We start from the raw sequence: 11,938 nt of genomic DNA on the forward strand, positions 1-11,938 counted from the left end.
CCTTTCCTTTGTTGTTGGACTTCTTGCTTAGTTTATGCAAACCCCACATGAAAGTAATTTGAAAGAAGCTAAAAGAATACTTCGTTATGTTCAAGGTACAGTTTAGTTTGGTATTCATTACAGTGTAGAAGCATCACCTCTATTGGTTGGTTTCACTTATTTCGATTTGGGCTAGTGACCCTGATGATCAGAAGTCTACTACAGGTTATGTGTTCACTCTTGGTTCAAGACCTATAACATGGGCTTGCAAGAAACAAAGTGTCATTTTTCTTTCTTCAATAGAAGGAGAGTATTGTGGTGTTGTAGAGGCTCGTAAGGATGCCCTGTGGATTCATCATATCTTGTGAGAGTTTGGCTTTCAGCAGCAGTATCCAGCTACACATTGGTGTGATAATCAAAGTGCCATTCAACTATGAAAATATCCAGTCCAACATAAGCACAACAAACACATTGAACTGTGCATGCACTTCATCAGAAAGCTCATTCATGACCATGTTTTTGAAGTGCAATATTTTTCAAAATATGATCAAGTTGAAGACATCTTTACAAAGGCTCCTATAGAGGCGAAGTTTACTAAACTTCGATTTATAGTTGGATTTCACTGTTAACTAGCCAACATAGGTTCTTATTCTTGAGAACATCAACCATCTTCTTCTTCCATGGAAGATAGTTAGTGAAAATAAACTTAGGAATTGAAACAACCTTTGAAGTCATAATGAATAAAGAAAATCACTAAGAAACTAAGAAATTGATGTAAACAACTAAAGGAAAAGAGGATCCAACTCCGTGACAAAAAATGTCATTATGAAAATCACAAAGAAATGTGCAAAGTTATATAGATATGTAAATCATAGATTTGAAATCCAAGGAGGCAAATTGCTATGTATAGTTCTGAAAATTTTATGACAAAGTGAGTGATATAATATAAAGCATAAATTATCCCAATTCCACTCTAAAATTAAAATACCTTACAACAAAAATCTAAAAAAAAAGAAAAACTATGTCTACATACCAAAGTCAAATATTATCAACCAAAAGAAAAGTGTAGAGAGGGTAAATATATGAGATTATTGGTGGAAAAAAGAATATAAAAGCATATATATTATATTGTAACATATATATATATATATATATATATATATATATATATATATATATATATATATATATATATAATTTTATTATCTATAATAATAATATTATGATACATTTTTTAATAGAATATATTATATAATAAAATACCCGTAGAAGTTTCATTTAATGCCATGAGAAACAACAAAGGAGGTAACCCATTTTGACTAGTTTTTTTTCATTTTTGGTTACTAAATTGGTTCTTTGCTAACTAAAAATAGATATAAAAAACCCACATATTTTATTTTTAATGTAGCCAACCCAAGCCACATGCCAAAGTTTTATGGGGTTATATATTGAGTTGTAAATTTGCATTGCATAACTAAGAATTTGCATGGAAACAAAAGAGGAAAGGAAAAAAAACTGTAGCAAACCCAAATCAAAATTAGCAGCAACAAATCTGTGCATTTTGCAACAACAATAATGTGTTTGTATGGATTTAAGTCACCTTATTTTTTTTGCGTGATATTGAAAATATGTAGAAACATGCAACAGCATATACAATGAAGTACTTTACAAATTTAACCTCCTATACATAATAGCAACACTTAATCAACAATACAAAGGAGGAAAAATGAAAGGAGACACCAAATTTACATGGTAAAATTCCAATTGGGAAAAATTCCATGAAATGGTAATAGTTCCTTTACTACCTTCATAAATCTCAAATCTTACAAAGAGCACCTCCACAATACTTCGCTAATTTACAAATATAAGAATTTGACAATTTATGTTGTGTTTCTCATGGTACTCCCTTACCTCTATTATATACTAATAGATATTGAGGAATTACATCCCAATAATACATGTGAGATAATAAGCCCAGAGGGTTAGCCTAATTGCTTGAGTCCTTGTCATTAAAACTCCTTTGCTTTTGGGAGGTCACACATTCAATTCTCTCGACACTCTCAGGACCTGGCTTTGTGGTTGAGCCAATAGAAAGTGATCCCTTGGCTAGATTTTCTTGTACAAATATTCTCTTGATGTAGCGATCACTTATCTTTGGGGTTCGTGAACCACACAGAAAAAATAATACATGTGGGTAATCCAGTTTCACCTCTTTATAGAATATATTATTCCAACGGAATTTTACTCCATGGTGAATGTGGGATATATTTATTTTATATAATATTAGAGTTTCTTCTAACATAACCTAGACATTATTACTTTCCAAAGGGACACATTCCAACGCTTCATTATTGACATATATTAAGAAAACAATCGATTTTGATAGAACAAGTCGTGTAAAATTTAGGATAGGGACATTGAGACCCGTCAATTTGCACATTATTAAAGAAGAAGATTGTGCAATCCAACTCAAGCCACCAAATGTTTCCTTGAATACTGCTAGAGAAAGGGGTTTTTAGATATTTAGAGATATCCATTGTGTTTATGGTGCATTGTATGACACTTTACCTAGCTTTGGTTACAGTAAAAAACTCATAAATTCTTATATACTTAGTATATGATAAAAACATATTTGTTTAAATATGATATAATTGACTCCTACAAAATTAAAATTAACCCTCAACAAAGAGAATCAAATTATGCATACAAGAATCCATTTTTTGGGAAATCTTAGTCTCTTGTAATTAACTTTCCTTACTATAGTTGGAAGTTTATTAATATTTAGCATAATCAAGTTATTTAACTATTAGGAGTCTTATTTATCTTGGATAGATAAATGCACACTCATAAAAAAATGAAGTAATTGAGGATGATAACACTAAAATTACAACTAAACTTGTTATTAAAAGTTATTGGATAGAAAGATTCCAATTTTAGGCCGACTTATTTTTGAAGTTTCATCATTTTCTTATGTCGTGGAAATTCTTCTTGAATTATTATTTTTCATAGGGTGGTGTACTTAAATAAAAATGAACAAATATGGTAAACATTAAATTAATAAGGTCCTTAGATGATATTGTTTTCCTTTTTATTATTAATATACAATAAGAGTTATATGGTGGCAATGTGGCTTTTGTCTTTTTGCACATTGCCACTACATGGCTCTTGTTTATTGTGAAACATATGCAAAGTATCTATGTTGACATGAAAACAGATTAAAAAAAATCAAATTTGATTTTACATATTAGATGTAGAGAGGACATACTCATCTCCAATAAAATGAACCACAAAAAAAGAGGAGAAGCAATATTGGCATATAATTAAAAATTTATTAATAAGAAAAAGACCATTTTAATGTGAACAATATAGCTAATAAAATAAAAGTGTCAATGCAAATGTTATCTAAAATATTTTTATGCATATTATTTTATATTATATATTTTAAATAAAATATATATATATATATATATATATATATATATATATATATATATATATATATATGATATAAAGCAATTAAAACAAAAAAGAGTTAAAATGTTTATTGGTTTATAATCACAAATTTAAATTATGTAATTTATCTAATTATCCCAAATTGATTGAGATCTATCCATGAATGAAAGGAATAACAAAATCATAGTTAAGATATTATAAATCTTATAATTTAAAGTGATGCAAAATGATTATGGTACAAAATTGAAATTACCTATTATTTTAATAAAGTTAAATGGAAAACATAGTGGAAAATATTTGTAAATACATATTAATATTGGCTAAATAATTGGTATTCTCAAATGTACTGATGGATCAAAATAATTTGTTAAGCTACATAAAAGCATGCAAAAGGTTTAATAAATGTGTGTTTAAAAGAACTGGTTGGAATTAGTGTTTTTTTTTTTAAACATGAGATTATAGTGTCATTTTTTTTATTTTTATTTTTGTGGTAATGAATATATATATATATATATATATATATATATATATATATATATATATATATATATATATATTAAATATTTTATAGAAAATTAGAAATTGGAGTGTTAATATTTTTAAAATAATTCATGAAAATTCTATAAAGTAAATTAACTTTTTATTTAAAAATAAATAATTTTAATATTATTACATTAAGGCTTTTGTGATCCATATAAGTTTTTGAGACATGTTTTTGACAATAATCACATCAAAATTCATTTGTCTACTCTTTTGGAACCATCAAGTGTGGTTCATTCCCATGACAAGATGAAGAATGAGATCATAGAAACAATTTAAATAGAGAGACACGAGGTGTGTTAATGCATGAAATGAAAATATTATATTTTTCTAAAAAAATTCGCCACAAGATTTCCAAAATTTGACTACTTGCATAAAATACTTAACATGATAATTTCTATCTATTTTAGAACATTTGTTGTCTAGATGTCCATGTGATACAATAGATTTGCATAAGTGATTGGATGCATGAAGCACAATGTAATTAATGTGTTTATCTACTATTGAGTAGATTCCTTGAGTGATCAATAGTTTAAACAATTTTAGCAACCATTGATGACATGAATTCTTGCTCGACAAGCTCAAATCATATTGGGGTGATCCAAGGAGATCCCAATTAACGAAAGCCAATGAACGATGATGTCATAAAGAGGCATAGCCTAGATATATATTAACTCTCGATCTATGTGCCAAGATGGATCAAATCTCCTGAGGTGCAAACCTCTTTTTTGTGTGCAAAGCTCATGGAAAGGTTTGTGCGTTGGGATCTTTGATCCGTATTGACCCTCAGTAGATATGGAGTTAAGATGGATCTAAGCTAGTTCTAGTCATGTGTGGCCAAGGAAATTCTGTTGAAGATATGATTAATTTTATCAATAATATGTAAATGCATATAATATTAATATAATCATTTTAAATATGGTAAATATGTCTAAGATTAATCTCCTCATTTTAATTTTAAATTTTCTTAGTTACATGAGTTTGTTGACATAATATATATTGTTTATAACATTAGTGATGAAAAATGATGAAACAAAATTTTGAATGCCAAGTGACAATGTAATAGTGTTGAATGAGAGAAAATATGAATAATAAGAATGTAGTCAATTACAAATAGTCTTCATTGTGATCAATCTCAAACTATTTTCTTCGACTATTGTTATTATCACCCTTGTTAGTTTTGTCATCTTTTCATATCGATTATATGAAAAAGACATTTGAAATCGTAAACCATTTAAATCTTTAGCTCGAGTAGTTGTAGTAAACATAATACAATGTCTCTCTTTCTCTCCAATATTGATAGGTTGAATTACTATAACACATAAAATCGAAGTACATTATAAAAAAAAAATCTTCTTACACTGAAATCAATGCACACCCTTAATCCAACCATTTTAAAATTAATGTACCATTATACATCCAATTACATCAAATTACAAGTCAACCTCTACACTGAAATCAATGCATCTAATGCAATAAATCAAATAAGATTAGGAAATAACATCTACACTAGAATCAATGCATCTAATGTAAGCAATCAATTAGGATTAGAAATCAAAATCTACACACAAATCAATTCATCTAATGCAAGTAAGAAAATAGGATTAGAGACATAGATCTACACTCAAATAATTTCGTCTAGTGCAAGGAATGAAATAGGATTAGAAATCTCCAATGAGAGTTTGGAAAAACACACGGGAGAGATGAAGCAATCAGCTAGGGTTACAAAAAATTGTAGGGATCGTTTCTAATGGAGGGTGGCAGAGGAGGGAGCTCGACTCCCTCCTACAAAGACGTTGTTGCCAACAGAGGTAAAACATTGATGGTGAACAACATAGGTTTTGCGGATGAAAGGAACAGGAAGAATGAAAAGGAGACAGATGGGACCAAGACCAAGGAAAACAGTAGCACAAAGGACAAGGAGGAAGAAGACAAAAGTTAGGGTTCAAGAGACAAAAAAAAAGGGACCTTGTGAACCAAAAGAAAAAATCACTCCCAGAGTGATATTAAATGATCCTGCTCTGTAGGCGCACAGGGAACACATGGGGACCTACGCCATTATCTGTAAATTCATGGGACTATGGCTCACTTAAAAAAGCTTTACAGACGTGGATCATGTATCACTAGAAACCCAATGGAAGCATTGACCTACATCTTGGGTTAAAGGGATTCTTCACAGTGGTGTTCTCAAACATCGAAGATAAAGATAGAATATTCAAAGGAGGACCCTACTTTTATGCAGTAGTCGGTCTCTATATGAGGCCTTGGAGGATGAGCTTTGTCCCAAAGCGGGAGACTTTCTCTTCAGTTCCAGTTTATGTAAGGCTCTATTCTCTACCTCTTGATTATTGGCAAACTGAATCGCTAGCTGCCATTGGCAATAAACTAGGACGTTTTGTCAAAGCTTCTGAAGCCACAAGAAGAGGGAGATATAACTCCTTTGCAAGGATATCTATGGAAATGGATCTATCAGGAGCGCTTCCGGATGAAGTTATCTTGGAAGTTTTTGATGAGGAGTGGGTGCAGATAGTGGACTACGAGCATATCCCATTCAGATACCGTAGATGTCATGAACATGGACATCTATTCAGAGACTTCCCTCCGAGTAAAGCAGACAACAAAGGTAAAATTAATACAACGAAGGACTCAAAAAGCTTTCAGAAAGTTGCAAGTAGAGGAAAAGGAGGAAAAAATGAGCTAAAGCAACAACATAATGAGGGGCAGAAGGTCAGTCAGAACAAGTTTCAAGTGTAGGAAGAGAATGACGAAATCACAAGAGAAAACCAATCTCAGCCAAAAGGTCCTAATGAAAAAGACAAAGAAGAGGAAAATATACAAAATCAAGATATTGGTTCTCAAAAAGAGACATTGATAAGTGAAACAGAAATGGACCGGGAAATTACCGAGAGTGAAATAGATATGTAAGATCATGAACTACAAGAAATTCTCGATAAGGAAAACCTGGATCTCGAAGGATTCTTGATGTAGGGAACCAAAGGAGGAATAGATTCATTGCCTCAAGAAGAATGCAACAGAATACAACAGTTTTTTTATGGAAAACTTAGGAAAGAGGGTTAGATAAAGATAAAAACATTCACAAGCATGAGCACAGAGGTGTGAAAAAAATGAAATCAACTCTAGGATTAGCGACTATAAATCCAGCAAAGAAGAGGGGCAAGAAAAAGCAAAATGAGCTCTTGAGGGAGTGTGGAAAGCTAATGATAGATTCAGGTAAGATGAAAGATCTAACCGGTTACTCCTTTATAAATATTTAATTATGAATTTCATATCTTGGAATATCAGAGGTCTAGGTAGTAAAAGAAAACAAAGAATGTTAAGTAACATAATGAGACTAGCAGTACCGAACATAATCTTCATTCAGGAAACAAAATGCTCCATTCATAAATTAAAACAAATATATAGCAAATGGCTTAATAGATTTGAGTTCCTAGAAGTTAAAGCAGAGAACACAGCTAGGGGCATTCTCACTCTATGGAACCCCCAAAAAATCAGCATAATAGATGCGGAGTCATCAAGAAATTATCTATTAGTAATCATTCAACAAGTGGGGGTTTCACACACCTTCCTAGTCACAAATTTTTATGGTCCTCAAAGAATAGATGAGAAATTCATTTTTCTTGACTCCCTGGTAGATCTTAGAAGTAGACATGAAGAAATACCCCAGGTCTTGGGAGGAGATTTCAACATCATTAAATCTCTTTCGGAAAAAAAGGAGGTACCTGAATGCTAAGTAAAGATTTTGTAGCATTCCAATCCTTCACAGAAGATATGAAATCGGTTGACTCTGAAACACACAATGGCCTTTTTACTTGGAACAACAAAAGAGGAGGTGAGGGCGAGGTCACCTCCAAGTTAGACAAATTTTTTATCTCGGAGGAGCTGATGCTCACAAATAGAGAAATAATAGCTAGAGTTCTCCCCTTTGGAGGCTCTGATTATTGGCCGATTCAATTAGAAATCAAGGGGATCGATTCTCCCAGGAATAGACCCTTTAGATTTGAGAATATTTGGCTCTCCCACCAAGATTTCATTAGCAACATTGAAAAATGGTGGTTCGATGATCTGAAGATCCAGGGCACTAAAATGTTCCTCCTACATAAAAGACTAAAGCACATGAAACTCAGACTCAAAGAATGGAACAAGAAGGATTTTGGTAACAATTTTGTGAACAAAAAATCAGTGGAACTCAAACTACAGGAACTAAATCAAGCACTGATCACTGATGGTTTTGATAAAGTCAAAATTGAGCAAGCTGATAAACACAACCAAGAATTGGAGAATTTATGCAAACAAGAGGAAACCTTTTGGAGACAAAAGTCTCGAGTTCAATGGCTCAATGAAGGTGAACACAATACCAGATTTTTCCATAGATCCACCATGGCCAATAGAGCACACAATAGAATCTCTTCGATATTGAATGAGAATGGGTAGCTTCAAACCTCTCATAAGAATATCGAAGCCGTGTTGGTACAACATTTCAGAGGCATCACTAAGGAAAATAATCTAGACAGAGAGCAATGCGTTAAGGAAATTACAAAAAATATCCCTAAGATGGTGTCTAGAGAGGACAATTTTAACCTGAATAAACCAGTAACTGAAGAGGAAGTCAGTGAGGTCATCAAAGATATGTAGAATGGAAAAGCTCCAAGACCAAATGGTTTCAATGCAGACTTTTTTAAGACCTGCTGGAATGTTGTCAAACAGGATATTTTGAATGTTGTGTAAGATTCTAGAAGAAACAAGACTATTCTAAAAGCCCTCAACACCTCCTTCATCTCCCTGATCCTCAAACAAGATTCATTCCTGACTGCTGATAAGTACAGACCCATTGCTTTATGCAATGTGGTATACAGAATTATATCCAAGATTTTGGATAGCAGACTCAAACCTCTACTTCCTTCTTTAGTTTCAGTTGAACAATCTGGTTATGTGGAAGGCAGACAAATCCTAAATAAAATTATTCAAGCCCACGAGGTGGTTCACATGCTAACCAATAAGAGGCAGGCTGGTATGATCATGGAATTAGATATTGCCAAAGCATATGACAAGGTGAACTGGATCTATATCAAGAAGGTCCTTACTGCTTTTGGTTTCGATCACAACTAGGTTAGATGGGTTATGGCTCTGGTAACTTCTTCTAGCTTGTTGATTTTGGGGAATTGCTTGCCCTCAGAGATCTTCTCTCCTTGTAGAGGCCGCAGGCAGGGAGACCCACTCTCTCCTTTTCTCTTTATCCTCATGATGGAAGGACTGGATAGATCCATTAATCATGCCAAAGCCTTGGGAAAGATTAAGGGACTCCAATTAATGGAGAATGGTTAGGCAATGACTCACCAAAAATTTGTGGATGACACCATTGTGCAAGGTATCCCCATATTTAAAGAAGCTTCAACGTACAAACAAATCCTAAATGACTTTTCCTTGGCTACAGGTATGGAAGTTAATCGATCCAAATCATTTTTTTTTCTTAAATACTAACATTGCAATACAGAGGAATATCTCCAGAATTGGGCTTTCAAATGGATTCCCTCCCTTCAAAGTATTTGGGAATTCCCCTTACATCCAGACCATTACACAAAAGTATTTGGGAACCAGTGCTCAACAAGATGGAAGACAAGGTCAAAAAATGGACCATCAGATTGTTCAACCTAGCGGGGAGGTTGATTCTGACAAAGGTCGTTCTGCAATCAATCCCTGTTTTCTTTTTATCAGCCCTTCCTGCTCCCAAAGGGGCCTTAAACAATTCAGGAATATCCATAGAGACTTCCTTTGGAGCAAGGAGGAAACAAGGAAATTTTGAGTAATGTTTTAGGAGCCAAGCTCTGGTGGAGATGGGTTAAATAACTAGAAGCTCAATGGGCTAAAACCTGGAAAGAAAAATATGCAAGATCCTCGCAAACAAGTGATCTTAAACATAAAAGGCTCTTACATCTGGAATAAAGTCTACGAAAATAGAAGCCTATTACAAAATAATAGTTTCTGGGAAATCAGAGGAGGAAATTTAGCTCTCTTCTGGGAAGACAAATGGCAACAAGAACCAATATTGTTAAGAGAGGACTTTATGAGCCTCAAGCAGGAAACAGACTCCGAAGGATTAATCAAAGTTAAAGATTTATGTAGCCTTCCTCATAACTCCAGAAGCTGGAGAAACTAGAGAAGCATAGACTACAGAGATGACAACCTCATAAAAATAAAAGCAGAGGAACTCATGAGCATGTTAAAACAAAGGAAGATCTTCGTAACAGATGCACAGGATCAGTTAAGATGGAGCCTCAATAAAGAAGGCACCTTTAATATTAGGGAAGTAAAAAAAATTATCCTGAACCTAGATCCCTGTGTTTGGGTGAAATCCTGGCAACAACTGTCGAGCCACCAAGGGTGGATGAAGATCAAGCTTTTCATGTAGTTAGTTCATGACAAGAAAATCTTAACTTGGGACAATATTCGAAAATGGGTGTTATTGGGCCTTCTAGATGTCAACTATGTGAAGCTCAAGAGGAGACAATGGAGCATATTCTCAACAGCTGCACCTACACCTCATGGCTGTGGGATACTTTTGACACCATTTTTCAACAAACATACAGAGATAAAGGAAGTATCATTAAAACCCTAAAGAAGGAGAGAATTTTTTTTTCAGAGAATGAGCTCCTTAATTTGGCCTGGACCTTTACGCCAAGCTTCATTATCTGGAATGTTTGAAAAGAAAGGAATAAAAGAATTTTCGAGGAAGAAAAAACTATTCCTCTTCGCCTGATGGATCTGATTTTGAAACATATTAAGGAGATTGTTTGCACCACTGTGCGCAATTATCCCAAGAATCCTCCTACAAAAAATGAATTGAGAATTCTCAGGCATCTATGAATGCAAGAGATCATTCCACGTGGACTAAGAAGAAAGGAAAGAGATTTGGAAACAGAAAAGGAGTTCTGGCATCCTCCACTGAAAGGTTATCTGAAATCCAATATTGATGGGGCTTCAAAATGCAACCCTGGAACAACAGGTTATGGAGGGGTGTTCAGAGATGAAGAAGGAAACATAATCTTTACATTCCACTACCATTTAGGTAAATCCACCAATAATATGGCTAAATTAATGGCATTGGAACAATGTCTAGAGCTTCTAAAACTAAATCATAGCTCAAATGTCATTATAGAAGAAGACTCAGAGATATCCATTAATGCGGTTAAAAGAATCAGTTTTGGAACAATGCCAGGGAAGGTCTCAAATCACTCGAGACTAATACAAGTGTACCAAAGAATTTAAAATCATCTCCTAAGTCTTCGAACTGTTAGCTTCAACCATGTTCGACGAAAAGCTAATAAATAGCGGATATACTAGCCAACCAAGGAGTGGTGAATTCAGCTTTCAGGATTGAGATGAAGTGGAAGGAGATGCCTTAGAGCACATTAAAATCTCTCTACAATGAACAAGCGGTAGAGCACAGAGAAATTTTTAGACATTGGGCCAGAGGGAAAGGTCTGAAATGAAGCTTTCTATAAAAGTTCAATCACATTACTCCAGTTGGTACCTTGAAGAAAGGAAATCTTAGAGCGGTCACATAATACCCTGGTGTAAATTGACCAGTCTCCTTTTTCCTTCGAATTGTAACACAGGTATCAATATTCAGTCAGCGGCAGTCTTCGATGCAAGTTTCGTAGCAGGCTTTCATAGGAAGGGCAGTTGGATATTTCCGGTGGTGAATATTTTTTGGCATTCCTCTTTCGGAATGAAAATCCAGGTGCAAAGCAGTTTCCGGGTGATCGCATGCCTTTTGAATGGTAAGTGGTATTGGAATTTCAGGAGCGATTCCATTAGGCTCCCAACACGTGGCAACGGTGTGGTAAGGAATACCACCATCCATCGTGCATTAATGAGCGAGAATCTTGGAAATGTGATTTCTCTCCGAGCCATTCAATTTTGAAGAGTGAATCGATGGTCAGATTTG

The sequence above is a fragment of the Pinus tabuliformis genome, chromosome 8 (genome assembly GCF_031772625.1).
Source record: "Pinus tabuliformis cultivar Carrire ecotype Pingquan chromosome 8, CPIR1, whole genome shotgun sequence".
Taxonomy (NCBI): domain Eukaryota; kingdom Viridiplantae; phylum Streptophyta; class Pinopsida; order Pinales; family Pinaceae; genus Pinus; species Pinus tabuliformis.